The sequence below is a fragment of the Hemitrygon akajei genome, chromosome 6, assembly GCF_048418815.1.
Source record: "Hemitrygon akajei chromosome 6, sHemAka1.3, whole genome shotgun sequence".
NCBI lineage: Eukaryota > Metazoa > Chordata > Chondrichthyes > Myliobatiformes > Dasyatidae > Hemitrygon > Hemitrygon akajei.
The window spans coordinates 30,186,781-30,206,122 of NC_133129.1; positions in this window are offsets into that span (position 1 = coordinate 30,186,781).

The window sequence follows — 19,342 nt, forward strand, 5'->3', positions numbered from 1 at the left end:
CATTCCACACACTCGCCACAAACCTATCCCTGACATCTCCTCTGTACCTACTTCCAAGCACCTTAAAACTGTGCCCTCTCATGTTAGCCATTTCAGCCCTGGGAAAAAGCCTCTGACTATCCACACGATCAATGCCTCTCATCATCTTATACACCTCTATCAGGTCACTTCTCTTCCTCCGTTGCTCCAAGGAAAAAAGGCCGAGTTAACTCAACCTGTTTTCATAAGCCATACTCCCCAACCCAGGCAACATCCTTGTAAATCTCCTCTGCACCCTTTTTGTAGCTTCCACATCCTTCTTGTTGTGAGGTAACCAGAAATGAGCACAGTACTCCAAGTGGGGTCTGACCAGGGTCCTATATAGCTATAACATTACCTCTCAGCTCTTAAACTCAATCCCACAGTTGATGAAGGCCAATGCACTGTATGCCTTCTTAACCACAGAGTCCGCCTGTGCAGCAGCTTCGAGTGTCCTATGGTCTTGGACCCCAAGATCCTTCTGATCTTCCACACTGCCAAGAGTCTTACCATTAATATTATGTTCTGCCATCGTATTTGACCTTCCAAAATGAACCACCTCACACTTATTTGGGTTGAACTCCATCTGCCACTTCTCAGCCCAGTTTTGTATCCTATTGATGTCCTGCTGTAACCGCTGATAGTCCTCCACACTATACACAACACCCCCAACCTTTGTGTCATCAGCAAATTTACTAACCTATCCCTCCACTTCCTCATCCAGGTCATTTATAAAAATCACAAAGAGTAGGGGTTCCAGAACAGATCCCTGAGGCTCCCCACTGGTCACCGACCTCCATGCAGCATGAACCATTCTTTCCCAGTTCTGAATCCACAAAGCAATGTCTCCTTGGATCACATGCCTCCCTAATTTTACAATAAGCCTGGCATGGGGTACCTTATCAAATGCCTTGCTGAAATCCATATACACTACATCTACTGCTCTACCTTCATCCATGCGTTTAGTCAAATCCTCAAAAAAATTCAATCATGCTCATAAGGCATAACCTGCCTTTGACAAATTCATACTGACTATTCCTAATCATATTATTCCTCTCCAAATGTTCATAAATCCTGCCTCTCAGGATCTTCTTCATCAATTTACTTACCACAGAATTAAGACTCACTGGTTTATAATTTCCTGGGCTATCTTTACTCCCTTTCTTGAATAAGGGAACAATATCTGCAACCCTCCAATCCTCTCCCATCCCCATTGATGATGCATAGATCATTGCCAGAGGCTCAGCAATCTCCTCCCTCGCTTCCCACAGTAGCCTGGGGTATATATTTTCCAGTCCTGGTGACTTATCCATCTTGATGCTTTCCAATAGCTCCAGCACATCCTCTTTCTTCATGTCTATATGCTCAAGCTTTTCAGTCTGCTGCAAGTCATCCCTACAATCATCAAGGTCCTTTTCCATAGTGAATACTGAAGCAAAGTTTTCATTAAGTACCTCTGCTACCTCCTTCGGTTCCATACACACTTTTCCACTGCCACACTTGATTGGTCCTATTCATTCAAGGCTTATCCTTTTGTTCTTCACATACTTGTAGAGTGCCCTTGGGGTTTTCCTTAATCCTGCTCGCCAAGGCCTTCTCATGGCCCCTTCTGGCTCTCCTAATTTCATTCTTAAACTCCTTCCTGCTAGCCTTATAATTTTCTAGATCTCTATCATTATCAGGTAAGTTCAAAGGAGACATGTGGGACAAGATTATTACCCAGAAAATGGTATGTGTCTGAAGTGCATTGCCAGGAGTGATAGTGGAGGCAGATATAATAGAGGCACTTAAGAGGCTCCTAGGTAGGCACATGACTATTCAGAAAATGGAAGGACCAGCTTCAGGCAGAATGCATTACCTTAATTAAGCACCTGTAGTTTAAATAATTTGGCACAACACTGTGGACTGAAGGGCCTGTTCCTGGGCAATACCACTCTATGTTCTGAAGTAAGATTCTAGAAAGTGAACTGTCACATGAGGGCAATTTGTCAAATGCTCCTTGGTTCTCACCTGCCCCACTTCCAGCCGGGATATGAAGGAATTCGTATCTGTTCCATGCAGGACGGAAAATTGAGATTTGCAAGTTGATTCCTGTGATTAATGCTTAGAACTTTGAACAGTAAATTGTACTGCACGTGAACAGGCCATTCAACCCATAACATTTGATCTAATCATGATGACAAATCAAGGTATTCCCTTCTGCCTGCACTTGACCCAATTTTTTCCATTCACTAACTTCCAAACACATTTTTACTTCATATCTAGATGTGTCCAAACATTCTTCCAATGTTAAAGTTTAAAGGACATGAGAACTGTAAAGGCTCTCAGCCTTTCATTTAAATGTTGACTGAAGTTCAAGTCAAGTGAATTACTTTCTTGTGACTTGAATTTCAGTCAAGTGGAAGTAATTCCTTCTATTCCTTTCCCCTTATGTGATTACCTAGCTACAGTAGAACTTTGATTATCCCACATCATTATGCCTGTCTGAAAGCCTGTTAAATGCCATCATCATTGTTGCTTTGACTACTACCCCGATAGCGTCCTAATATTTATCATTCTCTATGTAAAAAGAAAACTTGTCCCATAATCTCTTTTTAACTTTTCACCTCTCACCTTAAAGCTCTGTCCTTTAGTATTTAGTTATTTAACTCTGGGAAAAAGATTACGATTGTCAATATGTCCCTCACATATACACTTCTTTCATAAACATTTTAAATAAACTTCTATATGATGACTCCTCTGCTTGTAATGGTCTCTCCGGGCAGCATCTCCATCATTGTCCCTGCACTTAAGAAAGCCAAGGTAGTATGCCTGAATGATTGGTGCCCTGTCACACTCACCTCAATTATAAGCCAATGATCTGAGACGCTGGTTAAAGCCAATATCTACAGCATGATACCACCTACACTGGACCCCCTACAGTTCACCTGTCGATGGAACCAGAGTACCGACGACGCCACAGCCACAGCACTGCACACCATCCTCACTCACCTGCAGAAGAGGGATGCATACATTAGGATGCTGTTCCCAGACTATAGTTCAGCATTCATAATTCCCTCCAGACTTAACAAGAAGCTGAGAGACCTCGGCCTGAGCTCCACCTTGTGCAGCTGGATCCTAGACTTTCAATCAGATTGCTGACAGGTGGTAAGGATGGGCTCCCTCACCTCTGCCCCTCTGACCCTCAACACAGGTGCCCCCAGGGTTGTGTTTTGAGTCCCCTTCTGTACTCCCTTTACACTCACGACTGTGCTGCCACACACAGCTCCAACTTGCTGATCAAATACAAAAATGACATAACTTTAATTGGCCTTATTTCTAGCAGTGATGAGACAACCTACAGAGGAGAGGTTGACACCCTGACACAATAGTGCCAGGATAACAACCTCTCCCTCAATGTCCAAAAAGACAGAACAGCAGGTTGTAGATGACAAGAGGAATGGCGATAGGCTTGCCCCAATCAACATCAATGGGTCTGACATTGAGCGGGTGAGTAGTTTCAAGGTTCTCAGTTTACACATCTCATCTGGACTGTACACACCAGCTTTGTGGCAAGAAAAATACAACAGCACCTCTTTCACCTCAGGCGACTGAAGAAGTTCTGCATAGGCTCCCAAATCCTCAAGACCTTCAAAAGGGTCATCATTGAGAGCATGCTGGCTGGCTGGATCACTGCCTGGTATGGGAACTGCACCAGCCTTGATCGCTGGGCGCTGCAGAGAGTGGTACGGACAGCCCAGTGCATCTGTGGATGTGGACTTCCCTCCATTGAGGACATTTACAGCAGCAGGTGCAGAAAGAAGGCCTGGAAGATCATCGGGGGCACCAGTCGCCCCAACCATAAACTGTTTCAGCTGCTTCCATCTGGCGAACGGTACCACTGCATTAAAGCCAGGACTAACAGGTTATGGGTCAGCTTCTTTCTACAAGACATTGTGGCGATCCACTTTCCAGCGCACTCGAACCGGCTCACAAAACGGTGCACGCCGGCAGAGAGGCCGGCCCCAAAAAGGGCGCCAGGCCTTCTTCACCAGCAAAGGGAAAAGCCCGCGCGCGGGAAGGGACTGTGAATATGCGCCCCCTACAGCATTCCCGCCCAGGGAGGGCAGAAATGGGAAGGCTTAAAGGCGAGGCTGCGAAGTTTGAATAAAGCTTTAACGCAACTGCAACTCACCGTCTGTGTGTCGTTATTCCAGCGCTGTGTGTAGCACACAGCTACAACATTAGACTTTTAAATTCACGTGTCTGTACATTGTGACAGAGTCATAACGCAAAGATCTTTACTCTCTCACGTTGTGGGATGGATATAAGATTTAAATAAATTCTAAATTCTTGGTAAAAACAAGAAGTATGACAATAATAAGCCAATTTAACAATTTGAATAACATAGCTTCATTCAAATAAACTGACAGCTAGCAACTTAAATGGAAACTTCAAAATAGACATGATTTTATTTATCTGATTAACCAATGTGAACTAATAAATCAAGAAGTAACTTACTGGAAGTCTGAAGTCTGAAATAAAAAAATACTGGTCAGCTGGTAGCTGTAGAGAGAAGAATAGGGTTAATGTTTCAAATACAAAAAAAAACCTTGCATCAGAACTACAAGCATTTAGAAATAAAGCAAGTAAAATAACATTTTCTGTCATTCATTTGCCTACGTCCTCTGAATCAAAAGAAAATGTCAATTTATGTCCCGCTATTTGGGCCAGTACATTTATTTAAATAAAACATATGCTGACACATCAAAGATGGTTAGGTTGAGTTGGCTCATTAATGAATTGAATTCGAGGCTGACTGGAGAATGTCATGGATAGAACCCAAGAGCCTCGGAATCTGAATCAAGTTTGTATATCACTGACATATGACACAAACAATTACTGTAAGTCACAATCGTAAACAAACAAACAAATAAATAAATAGTGCAAAATAGGAATAGCTAGGTAGTATTTATGGGTTCATGGACCACACAGAAACCTGATGGAAGAGGGAAAGAAGCTGTTTCTAAAACACTGAGTGTGGATCTTCAGGCTCCATATTTCATACATACTTACAGTGATGGCTCCAAGGGTAGTCATAGCCGAAGGGTGGTAGTAGGGACGAGCTCCCACTGCTAAACAAATGCTCTTCATGGCGTGCGTGTCAAACAGCCTCTGACAACCAAGTCCAACTCCTGGCCTTCAAGTGTGGCATAGTTCTTATGCCCAGTGGAGCTGTTCACACTGACAGGAGAAGGGGCAAAGGTAGGCCACTGGCGCCTTAAAACCAGTTGCTCCGGGCAGAAGGGGCTCGTTAACCATGGATTTGGAGAGGGAAACTCTGATTACAAACCCCCACTCACGGGAAAGGGTTCGGGAGTAAATCCGGAGTCAGAGTCCTAAAGGCGGCTGACTGCTGTAGCCAGCACCAGCATGGCAACTCCTGCGCCAGACGAGAAAGAAAACAAATCAAATAAGACAACTCCCCTCAAGCTGAGATGTTGGAATGTCCCGCACAATGATGACTGGACTTGAACAGCGGACATTAACGAGTTTCTAAGGCTCAAGGTAGATATAGCTGCCCTACAAGAAACACGTTTGGTGGATTCAGGTGCACCGAAGGAAAGGGACTACACATTTTTCTGACAGGGAAAGAACCAAGATGAGCCCTGTAAGCATGGAGTGTGTTTTGCCATCGGGAAATCCTTGTTGCAAATGGTGGAGCCACCAGAAAATGGATCAGAATGACTTACGACTCTCCGCCTACACACCAGTCATGGCCCAATATCTCTCATCCGTGTGTATGCCCCTACCTTGAACTCCACCTCTGAGGCAAAAGACATGTTCTGCGACAAATTAGAAGCTGTTGTCAGGAATATTCCCAGTGATGAGCACCTCGTTCTCCTTGGTGACTTCAACACCAGAGTGGGAGCCGATAATGATTTCTGGACATCTTGTCTTGGCCACTTTCGAATTGGCAAAATAAATGAAAAATGGACAACGTCTCCTGGAGTTCTGCTCCTATCACAGCCTGTGTGTAACTTTCAGATGAAGTACAAGGTCTCATGACGACATCCGCCAGCGAATCAACCTCGGCTGCTGCCAGTCGTGAGTCCGTGAAGTCCCCACAACCCAGCATATCGACTGCTGCCAGTTGCAAGTCCGCGCAGTGTTACTTCTGCGGACTCGAAAAGCACCCCCAAAAATGCTGCCCGGCCCGAGAAGCGACCTGCTCCAGCTGTGGAAAGAAGGGCCACTTCGCCAAGGCCTGTAAGTCCAAACCACGAGCGGTGTCGAGCAGCGCCGCGTGTGAGGCATGGGGGTCGCCATCTTGGTCGCCGCCACCTCGCCCCGCCTCCGACCCATGGGTGTTTACCGGGCACCAAGACTGCGATGCAACTCTGGCCTCCATGACCCTCAACCAAAGCACTCCACACCAGCTCGCAAGGTCAATGATGGACATTCTGGTGGAGGGGCACAGGACTAGCTGCCTGTTTGACACGGGCAGCACTGAGAGTTTTATTCACCCGGACACAGTGCAACGCTGCGAACTCGTGACACATCCGGTAAGCCAGAAGGTCACCATGGCTTCTGGATCGCATTCCACAGACATCTGGGGGGGGGGGGGGGTTTGTATAGCAACATTGGTGGTGCAGGGCACAGAATATCGGAACTTTGCTTTACTGGTCATGCCACAACTGTGTGCCCCTGTGCTATTGGGGCTCGACTTCCAGAGCCACCTGAAAAAAGTGACAATGGAGTATGACGGGCCCCTCTCACCACTCACTGTCAGAAATCCTCAGTTTTGTGGGACTTCGTTATATACCCTGCTACTGACCACACACACACACACCGACCTGCACGTCCCACCCAACACCATGCCAACGGCCGCGCTATTGACACCACTTGCAGCCTCTCCACCCTCAAGATCCCTCCCCCACCACTGTTCGCCAACCTGACCCCTGACTGTAAACTTGTGGCAACTAAAAGCAGGAGGTACAGCGCGGGGGACAGGGCCTTCATTAAGTCGGACGGGCAGTGGCTGCTCAGGGAGGGGATCATTGAGCCAAGCACAAGTCCTTGGAGGGCCCAGGTGGTCGTTGTTCAGACAGGGCAGAAAAATAGGATGGTCGTGGACTATAGCCAGACCATCAATAGGTTCACGCAGCTTGACACGTACCCTCTTCCCCGCATCGCGGGTATGGTCAACCAGATAGCTCAGTACAGGGTGTACTCGACCATAAACCTGAAATCCGCTTACTATCAGCTCCCCATCCGCCCAGAGGACTGCCCCTACACCGCCTTTGAGGCGGGCGGCAGGCTCTATCACTTCCTGCGCATCCCCTTCGGTGTCAGGAATGGTGTCTCTGTCTTCCAGAGGGAAATGGACCGGATGGTGGACCAGTGCCCACTGAAGGCCACATTTCCCTATCTGGATAACATCACCATCTGTGGTCACAACTGGCAGGATCACACCAACCTCCAACAATTTTTCCAAGCGGCCAAAGCTCTTAACCTCACCTATAACAGGGACAAGTGTGTGTTCAGAACCACCCGACTTGCTATCCTTGGGTATGTCGTGGAGAGCGGGGTCATTGGCCCTGACCCTGACCGTATGCGCCCCCTGTTGGAACTCCCTCTTCCCACCACCCTCAGAGCCCTTAAACGGTGCCTGGGCTTCTTTTCCTATTACGCCAAATGGGTCCCTCACTACGCAGATAAAGCCCGCCCCCTGGTTAAGTTCACCGCATTTCCCCTCTCAGCCGAGGCCTGAGCGGCCTTCAGCCACATTAAAGGGGACATTGCCAAGGCAACGATGCATGCGGTGGATGAGACCATTCCCTTCCAAGTAGAGAGTGACGCCTCCGATTTCGCGCTGGCTGCTACCCTCAATCAGGCAGGCAGGCCAGTAGCATTCTTTTCTCGTACCCTTCAAGGCCCTGAAATTCGGCACTCCGCGGTGGAGAAAGAAGCCCAGGCCATAGTGGAAGCTATTAGGCACTGGAGGCACTATCTCGCTGGCAAAAGGTTCACCTTGCTGACCGACCAGTGCTCAGTTGTGTTCATGTTCAGCAACCAACAGCAGGGCAAAATCAAAAATGATAAAATTTTACGGTGGAGAATGGAACTCTCCACCTACAACTATGATATCCTGTATCGGCCTGGAAGGCTCAATGAGCCCCCTGATGCCCTATCCCGGGGAGCATGTGCCAGCGCGTAGCTCAACCGGCTATACGCCCTCCGTGCAGATCTTTGCCACCCAGGGGTCACCCGACTTTACCATTTTGTGAAAGCCTGGAACCTGCCTTACTCCCTTGAGGACATCAGGACGATGACCAGGGACTGTCAAGTCTGCACTGAGTGCAAACCGCACTTCTACCGTCCTGAAAAGGCGCAACTTATCAAGGCCACCCGCCCCTTTGAGCGACTGAGTGTCGACTTTAAGGGCCCCCTTCCCTCCACCGACCGCAATGTCTACTTTCTCAGCATAACCGACGAGTACTCGCGGTTCCCCTTTGCCATCCCCTGCCCCGATACCACTGCCACGTCCATCATAAAAGCCCTGCGCCAGCTCTTCACTCTGTTCAGATATCCCTGCTACATCCACAGTGATAGAGGGTCCTTCTTTATGGGTGACGAGCTGGGTCAGTACCTGCTGGCTAGGGGTATTGCTACTAGTAGGACCATGAGCTATAATCCCCGGGGGAATGGATGGGTGGAGAGGGAGAATGCCACTGTGTGGAAGGCCACACTCTTAGCCCTTAGGTCAACGAGATTGCCGGTCTCTCGCTGGCAGGAGGTCCTCCCCAAGGCACTCCACTCCATCCGCTCCCTGTTATGCACGTCCACCAATGCCACCCCTCATGAGCGACTCTTTTCTTTTCCCAGGAAGTCTGCCACTGGGACCACCCTACTGGCTTGGCTGATGTCCCCAGGGCCAGTGCTGCTCCGGAAACATGCGAGGAGCAATAAATACTCCCCGATGGTTGAGAGGGTTCACCTACTTCATGCGAACCCCCAGTATGCCTACGTGGTCTTACCTGATGGGCGGGAGGACACGGTCTCCGTCCGTGACCTGGTACCTGCAGGAGCACCAGACCCCTACCCCAAACACTCCACGGTGATTATGAACCCCGTACCCACCAATGTATATACCCACGAGACACTGCACACACCAAGCCCTACACAGACTCCTCATGACACTCCCACACCGGGCGCCACGCACACGCATGAGAGATTACTGATGCTTAACGGGCTGGCACCTCAAGTCAGGCCGGAGCCGGCACAACCACCGTCGCCGGCACAACCACCGTCACCGGTGCTACGTAGATCACAGCGACAGATTCGACCGCCTGATAGATTTAACCTGTAAATATACTTGTAAGAAACTTCGCCCCGTGGGGACTCTCTTTTAAAACAAAGGGGGGGGGTGTGAATGTGGTAAGCTATGTATACCTGTCTGGACACGCCCCTCTGCTGACTGCTCCTGTGGCTCCTACCACAGACCACTGTATAAAGGCAATTGGAGGCACTGCTCCTCCCTCAGTCTCCAAGATGTTGTGGTCACTTTTGCTGCTTATAAAATCCTATTGTTCGCCTCCCGTCTCCGTGAGTTATTGATGGTGCATCACCCAGAAATAAATCTGACTATGAATCAATGAGATACAACTTCTGAAGAATGACTGGTTCACATCCATGACTGCAACCTCTGCACAGTGATCCACTTACTTATTCCATTTATCTATTTATTTAAGATACAGCGCAGAACAGGCCTTACATGCCGAATGAACTGTGTTGCCTAGCAACCCACACATTCAACACCAGCCTAATCACAAGTCAATTTACAATGACCAATTAACCTACTAACTGGTACGTCTTTAACTGTGGGAGGAAACCACAGTTTCCTGGAAATCCACTTGGTCACGGGAGAACGTACAATCTCCATCCAGAATTGAACTCTGAACTCCAATGTCTCAAGCCATAATGCTACAGTGGCACCCATCTGCCTTGCTGATTGAAGCAACATTGGGCCACCCAAAATAACTCTCTCCAGCAGCAGTTACTCTGCAATGAATGTAGTCACACTGTCTTAAGTGAATGAACTCTGTCCTGACTGTAGTATCTCTGTTCTGACTGTCGTATGTCTGTCCTGACTGTACCATCTCTGCCCTGACTGTAGTAACTCTGCCCTGACTGTAGTAACTCTGTCCTGACAGTAGCATCTCTGTCCTGACTGTAGTAACTCTGCCCTGACTGTAGTAACTCTGTCCTGACTGTAGTAACTCTGTCCTGACTGTAATACCTCTGTACTGAGTTGCAGATTGATCGTGCTTGTTGCTGTGCTGTGCTTGTTGTATTGCTGTAGGCATCACCATACCAGGTTGCTGAACCTCAGTGCTAAGCTTGTTTTATTGCTGTGGGTATCACCGTACGAGGTTGCTGTAGGTATCACCATGCCAGGAACTAGTTTGGGGACTCAAGGAATCAGAATCAGAATCAAATGTATTAACACCGACCAACATATGTCATAAAATTTATTGCTTTATGGTTGCGCTTCAGTGCAAGACATAAAAAATTCTATAAGTTACATTAAAAATAATTAAATAGTGCAAAAGAGGAATATTGAGTTAATATTAATGAGTCCCGATGAAGAATCTCAGCCTAAAACATCAACTCTTTATTCCTTTCCATAGTTGCTGGCTGACCCACTGAGTTCCTCCAGCATTTTGTTTGTGTTCCTCTGGATTTCCAGCATCTATAGAATCTCTTGTGTTTATACTGAGGTAGCAGTCATGGGTCATTGGACCATTCATAAATCTGGGTGCAGAGGGGAAGAAGCAATTCCTAAAATGTTGATAGCGAGACTTTAGGCTCCTGTAAGGTAGTAATGAGAAAAGGGATGTCTCAGATGAGTGTCCTTCATATTGAATGCCTTAATCGTGAATCAGATTCAGAACCAGGTTTATTATCACCGACCTGTATTATGTGAAATTCTTTATTTGGTAGCAACAGTACAGCACAAAGACAAAAATTACTATAAATTCCCAAAATAACTAAATAGTGAAAAAAGGAATAACAAGGTAGTGTTCATGGACTGTTCAGAATTTTATGTTCAGAAGGAAAGAGGCTGCCCCTAAACATTTACTGCTGGTCTTCAGGCTTCTGTACCTCCTCCTCGGTGGTAGTAATGAGAAGAGGGCATATCCCAGATGGCGAGGGCCCCTAATGATAGAGGCTGCTTTCTTGGCACACTGCCTTTTGGATGAGGGCTGAACATAAAGAAACGTGAGGCACAATAAGGACTGGGATTGTAAAGCATGGTGTCACTTGACTGGGTCATAGGATAGTAGGGTAATTAAAAGTCATCACTGTTTATTTTTAATCTTGTTTCATGATATGAATCTGAGATTATTCCATACGGAGAAAGCAGATGTAAATTGAAGCTCATATAAAGGGAATCACTGATAATTGAAGGTTACTACATACCCTTACTTAGTGTTCTAATTACCCTTAATTTACACGTTTAAAGAGCTATTTGCCAAAATGTAAAAATAGCTAATGAAGTCTTGCCCACAGACAAATTTTAATTTATGCATTTATTAATTAATGCTAAAACCTAATTAGCATCAAAATTAATGACTAGTATGCCCTGTAGCAAATGAAATTAAATGCTTGGAAGGAAGGACAATCTCTCTTCTGCTTTTTACCGTCTTCTTTTATGAATGTTGTCACTGAGATAAGTATTTCTGAATGAGATGTTTATCCTGAGTATATTTTGATGATCTACTTGCCAATTGTTCTGGTTTTTATCAGTGTTTACAAGATCATATTCATAAAGTGTGCAGTAATGCAATCTTCTGTTACCGTACCTAATAAATCTCCACATTCATTTGTGCTGTTTCCAATGTGTTAACGTGTTATTAGTGTTTCAGGCCAAAACATTTGACCAGCAAACGACTGAGAGATTACTTCATTGGACCCCCCTCCTCAGTGGCCTGTGGTAGGCATTTCGATAGTGTGCCCTTTCCCCACAGCGTATTTGTGATGACTACACCAAGTGTCAGTGCATGCACCTTGGAGAGCTCTATTCGACTGCATTCACATGCACGCTGCTCCTCAGAATGAAAGACCAGCAAGTTTCAGGCATCTTCCTGGGGTTCCCAAAATAACTAAGTAGTGAAAAAAAGGAATAACAAGGAATGGACAGGAGGAGGAGTATAGGAAACTGATACAGGACTTTGTGATATGGTGCAACTCAAACTACCTGTGTCTCAATATCACCAAGACCAAGGAGATGGTGGTGGACTTTAGGAGATCTAGGCCTCATATGGAGCCAGTGATCATTAATGGAGAATGTGTGGAGCAGGTTAAGACCTACAAGTATCTGGGAGTACAGTTAGACGAGAAGCTAGACTGGACTGCCAACACAGATGCCTTGTGCAGGAAGGCACAGAGTCGACTGTACTTCCTTAGAAGGTTGGCGTCATTCAATGTCTGTAGTGAGATGCTGAAGATGTTCTATAGGTCAGTTGTGAAGAGCGCCCTCTTCTTTGTGGTGGCGTGTTGGGGAGGAAGCATTAAGAAGAGGGACGCCTCACGTCTTAATAAGCTGGTAAGGAAGGCGGGCTCTGTCGTGGGCAAAGTACTGGAGAGTTTAACATCGGTAGCTGAGCGAAGGGCGCTGAGTAGGCTACGGTCAATTATGGAAAACTCTGAACATCCTCTACATAGCACCATCCAGAGACAGAGAAGCAGTTTCAGCGACAGGTTACTATCGATGCAATGCTCCTCAGACAGGATGAAGAGGTCAATACTCCTCAATGCCATTAGGCTTTACAATTCAACCGCCAGGACTTAAGAACTTTTTAAAAGCTATTATTAATGCTTTTTGAGATAGTGATTTAGATGCATATCATATTTTTTACTGAGTTAAGTATTGTATGTAATTAGTTTTGCTACAACAAGTGTATGGGACATTGGAAAAAAAAGTTGAATTTCCCCATGGGGATGAATAAAGTATCTATCTATCTATCTATCTATCTAGTGTTCATGAACAAGTTAGTGTTCATGGGTAGAGGCAGATACATTAGGGCCTTTTAAGAGACATTTAGATGTAAGTGAAGGAGTGCAGTTAGCATTGTCAGTTCACCTATCCATTGCTGAAGAGGTTAGACCACAAAAGATGACTAGTTCTCCTTCTTGATGTGTCCCATCAATTGGCCAATTTATGGCTTTCCTGGTACACCTCAATAGTAAAAAATTGTTGATATGTAGTTATTAATCTGGCAACTGATTTTACTTCTATCCCTATTTTATGGTTAAGACACAAAGTGCTGGAGGAACTCATCAGGGCAGGCAGCATCTGTGAAGGGGAATAAGCAGTTGATATTTTGGGCTGAGACCCTTCATCAGAGCTGGAAAGGAAGGGGGAGAAAGCCGGAATAAGAGGGTGGGAGGAGAGGATGGAGCATAGTCTGGCAGGTGAGAGGTGAAAACAGGTGAGGGGCGAAGATGTTTGGATGGGGAGGTTATTATGTTTGACTTCAGTTGGTATACAAACAATGAAGAGCTACATTTTTCCTTTTACAAATGAGATTTATTCAAAGATTGCATGATTACAATACTTCAATATGCCACTATCCGCACAATTTACTTTCACCAGCTTTCAATTACAATACACTTGAAGATTGAAGATTCAAGTTTATTTTTTACCTGTGCGTCAACACATACAGTGAAATACATCATTTGCTTTTAATCCACCACACCCGAGAGTATGTTGGGGGCAGCCCACACGGTTTGTCACACAGTCCAGCTCCAACAGAGTTATCATTATCTAGAATGCACTCAAGCCTTGTGGTGCTTGCCAGTACCAAAGGCCTCTAATGTATCCATGGATACCACATGCTCCTTCTCCATGGAAACATGCGCAGTGACATAACCCCAGAAGTGGGGTAGGTAATTGGCTTGGACACAGCACTCGACTGCCCGCCACCACAATGAGAGCTATAGTATGGTCTGTCATTTCACTAACACTTATTTTATTCTATTGTATCACCCCCACTGAGTCTCAATAATAAGCAGCACACAAGCTACCTGCAGCAGTTGGAAAGCATTCAAAGACTCATTGTGTGACTCTGAGCCAGCATTCAATTCCTTGTGGAAAGAGCCTGTTTAATGATGTGATTACTCTTGAAGTGTTGCCACTGTCTCCAAAGCTCAGTCTATTAATGGATAAAGGTATAAATGTTCAGAAGGTCAGGCAATGTCCAAAGGAAAGGTCGGCCTTTCATGTGGGGCTCATCATCAGAACAAATGTTACCTATGGACATTGTTCAGCAATTCCTGAGGATGGTTCTCAATATTATTTGTTACTGTATTCCCTGGAGCGGAAGGATAATTGATGGCATCCAGATCTCCTCATTGATCTCTCCCTGTGCCTGTCCTTTCATAGCACGGTCTAGCTTCACTTTGGCAAGTCAGTGCATAATTTGGAAGATTTGGAAATGCTCATTAGCGTATAATGAAAACAAGAAATGTTAAAAAAGAAGTGATATTTAAGTAGCTATCTAAGTTTGCACCACAGATTACAAAGATTATAGAACATAGAACAGTACAGCACATTACGGGACCTTTGTTGTGCTGAAGTTTTAACTTACTGGAGGATGCTGCCAGAATGCTGGGTCTCAGGCAAGGTTTAATTGACATGGTTTTTGGATTGGACTCTGCAGTTCACATTATGATATGTTTCTGGTTTCTGGTCACTCCTTTTTTGTTGCTATTTTGTGTGATTTTTGATTGGGGTGGTCTGGCTCTGCATCCTGAAATTTACAAATGGCACAGCGCTAAATTGAACTGAATATGCCTGGACTGTTACAATAATATGTTGTTTGCTGTTTCACGTTATGTGCTTTCTGCTAGCTATTTTTGCTGTTTGTGCGTTGGGTGTTTGATGTTTTACTTTGAATGGCTTCCATGATTTTCTAATCACAAACAAGAGAAAATCTGCAGATGCTGGTTATCTTTGCAAATGGAACAAGTGCTACATCTGCCTCACACCTCCTCCCTCACTACCATTCAGGGCCCCGAGCAGTCCTTCCAGACGAGGCAACACTTCAGCTGTGAGTCTGTTAGGGTCATATACCGTGCTCAGTGCTCCTGGTGTGGCCTCCTGCATATCAGTGAGACCCGATGTAGACTGGGAGACCGCTTTGCTGAGCACCTATGCTCCATTTGCCGGAAAAAAGCCGGGTCTCCTGGTCCTCACCCATTTTAATTCCACTATCCATTCCCATTCTGATACGTCCATTGATAGTCTCCTCCACTGTTGTGATGAGGCCATACTTACGTTGGAGGAACAACAACTTATATTCCATTTGGGTAGCCTCCAACCTGATGGCATGAACATCGATTTCTCAAACTTCTTGTAATGTCCCCACCCCCACCCTCTCCTTCACTGTTCCCCATCCCCTTTTCCCTCTCTCACCTTATGTTCTTGCCCATCCATCACCTCCATCTGGTGCTCCTCCCCCCTTTCTTCCATGACTTTCTGTCTCTTTCACCAATCAACTTCCCAGCTCTTTACCTTCCCCCCCCCCACGCCCCTGGTTTCACCTTTCATCTTGTGTTTCATTCTCCCCTCCCTCACATTTTAAATCTACTTCTCAGCTTTTTTTGTCCAGTCCTGCCGAAGGGTCTCAGCTCAAAACAACAACTGTGCTCTTTCCTTTGATGCTGCCTGGCCTGATAAGTTCCTCCAGCATTTTGCGTGAGTTCCATGGTTTTCTTTCTTTGTTTCGTAGCTGTCTGTGGGAAGACGAATCTTAAGAGTCGTATACTGCAAACACGCTTTGATAATAAATGTACGTTGAATCTCTTGAAATCTTCGACCCTTTGTTGTAAGATCAATCTAACCTATCCATCCAATGTAGCCTTCCATTTTTCTATCATCCATGCACCTATCTAAGAGTTTCTTAAATGTCCCTAATGTAATTGCCTCTACCAGTAGCCCTGGCAGAGTGTTCCATGCACCACCACACTCCGTGTAACGAATGAACCATTGGTCAGCCAGCTGCTGCTCTAGTTCCCGAACATGTTTTCTAGGAGCTGCACCCTCATGCAGATGTAGTTATCAGTGAGACTGTAAGTCTCTCAGAGTTCCCAGATTTGACATTAAGAACACACCACTGACTCGGGATCTATTCTTGCTTCCCTAGCTAGGTACTATTGGACAAAGAAAGAAAGGAACTTATCAAGAACTTAGCTCAGTGTTACAATGGGGCAATGGGAGCGGACTCAAGGGCAGGACACAGACACAAAGGTAGTATAAACAGAACTGGATTGATTGATAGTTACTAGAAAGGCCAGGGAGCCAGGACAAAATGTCAACGTGGATGTAAACATTGGATAACAAACCGGTAAAACCTGGACTAGGACTTGGACTTGGAAGCTGGACTTGAACTTGCCTTGGAATTGACTTGGACTAGAAACCTGGACTTGGACTCAGCTTGAACTCGGAACTTGGACCTCGGCTTAGACTCGAAACTTGGACCTCGGCTTAGACTCGGAACTTTGACCTCGGCTTAGACTTGGAACTTGGATCTTGACTTAGACTGGGAATCCGGATCCTGACTTGGACTTGGAACTCGGACCACGAGCTTGGACTTGGACTGGACTTGGACCACGAACAGGCAGAATACCCAACTCAGAGTAGTGGCAAATGGCCAGACCTACTCAACTGGAAAGGACTTGGACAACAAGGAGACAAAACCACGCAACGACAGTCCATACGTATCTTTGCTCGGAGTGGCAGCAAACAGCCAGCAGTCTCAGCCAGCCATGAAAACGACAGGATTCGTACCTTACTTGAAGCAACGGCAACAACGGCCGGCAAATCAGCTGGACACGAAAATGACTGAATTCACTAAGCAGCCACAAACACCGAAGCAACTAGAGCCCATGGATTCACCGCGGTCCCGGGATGAGCATAGCCGCAGTGGCTACGGTGAGATGACTGGCTTCTGGTGACGTGCTTCTGGTAACGGTCCAGCACTGTATAGTTGTCCCTGGATCCCTTTTAAGCTACCAGTTCAAAATGAGGATCAGATGCCTTAATCAAGACATCCAACAGAACACAGGGAAGAAGAAATAACTGGAATGAGGAATCCACGGACTGAACCATGACACTTAGCCTCCGTCTCATCTCATTGAAGCCTCCTGAGCCAAAACCTCAAACCCCTCTGCCCTAACTCTGTCCATTCCAAGTATGGCTACTCCTTCAATGACTGCTCCTCTTAAACTTAACTTTTTATAGGCCTTTGCAAAGTGCCCAATAAATCTCAATATCTCAAGCCTGCTGAGAAGTTCTGAAAGGCCCTGCAAGCTTTTTAAGCCTCTACTCACTGCTCCAAGCAAATGACTGGTCACAATATCTTAAGCCTGCTAAAAGGTTCTGAAAGGCCTGCTCACATTTTAAAGCTTGTTGAAATTACGAAGGATGACATTGAAATGCCATGCTTTTGGTAAATGTAATAATGTAAAGAAACCTGCAGATCTGCGACTGCCCCAGGACATTTTGTGTTGGTTATTAACACAAAGGCACATTTCTTTTCAATCTTTTTATTAAATTTCAAATTAATAAACATACCAATATTGATAATGGTACATAGAGATTGGGATTACATTAATAACGGTTAACATGTAAAAACACATATTTCAAATAGCAAATGGAGTTTAACCTCCCAATCTCTTAGTAATTAACCATGAAAAAGATATTTATAAAAAGAGAGAAAATCAGTCGAAGTCGCAAAACAATTTCTCGAAGAACATTTTTTGAGCTCGGATGTTTAATTAACTTTCTGTTTCTTTATGTCTGCATATACCGGGTTCATTAGTTAATAATCAGCTTATAGATTTGGAAATTTTCAGTGTGGAGTCTTGCCCTTGGGCTGATGTTTTGGATACAAAGGCACATCTCACTGTCTGTTTTGATGTACTGTACTAGCCTCCCCTGCATCCACGCCATCTTCAATGAGCGATGATTCAAAAGGCAGCATCTGTCATTAAGGTCCCCTTTCACCCAGGACCTGCCCTCTTCTCATTGTTACCATCAGGAAGGAGGTACAGGAGCCTGAAGACACAAACTCAGTGATTCAGGAACAGCATTTTCCTCTGATTTCTGAATGCACATTGAATCCATGAACACTGCCTCACTACTGTTTTTTTGCACTACTTATTTAGTTTTACTATTTGATAGATATATATATATATCTTTATTGTAATTCACAGTTTTTATTATTATTATAATTTGCAATGTACTGCGATCCCATAACAATAAATTTCACATGTGCCGGTGATATTAAACCAGATTCTGATTCTGATAAATAAAGTAACCTGAATCTGAATCTAACTTTGGTTAGAAACAGAGAAAACCGACAGCACAATACAGGCCCTTCAGCCCGCAAAGCTGTGCCGAACATGTCCTTACCTAAGAAATTACCTAGGGTTACCCATAGCCCTCTATTTTCCTACACCTGTCCAGGAGTCTCTTAAAAGACCCTATTGTATCCGCCTCCACCATCATCGCTGGCAGCCCATTCCACGCACTCAGCACTCCCTGCGTAAAATATTTACCCCTGATATCTCCTCCGTATCTATTTCCAAGTACCTTAAAACTGTGCCATATTGTGCTAGCTATTTCAGCCCTGGGAAAAGCCTCTGACTGTCCACACGATCAATGCCTCTCATCATCTTGAAACAGGTTGTTCCTGTTTCACCCAGCAATAGTCTACCTCATGACAATGCAATTTAATTTAATGGGAAAGAAGAGATTCTGTCTATACTAGTAACCTTGTGTAATTTTGTGTAATACACAAAATTCTAGAGAAACTCGATGGGTGAGGCAGCATCTCAGCAAGAAAATAAACAATTGACATTTCAGGCAAGTCTGGGTAGCCTCCAATTTCATGGCATGAACATCAGCTTCTTTAACTTCCGGTTAGAGCTGAAAAGAATTCAGTAAAGATTCACAAGGATGGTGAATCCTCAGACAGTTGAGGAAGTTTGGTATGGGCCCCCAAATCCTAAGAACTTTCTACAGGGACACAATTGAGAGCATCCTGACTGGCTGCACAACTGTTTGGTATGGGAACTGTACCTCCCTTAATCATAGGAGTCTGCAGAGAGTGGTGCGGATAGCCCAGCACATCTGTAGTTGTGAACTTCCCATGATTTAGGACATTTACAAGGACAGGTTTGTAAAAAGGGCCCGTAGGATCATTGGGGACCCAAGCCATCCCAACCACAATCTATTCCAGCTTCTACCATCCCGGAAGTGGTACCACAGCAT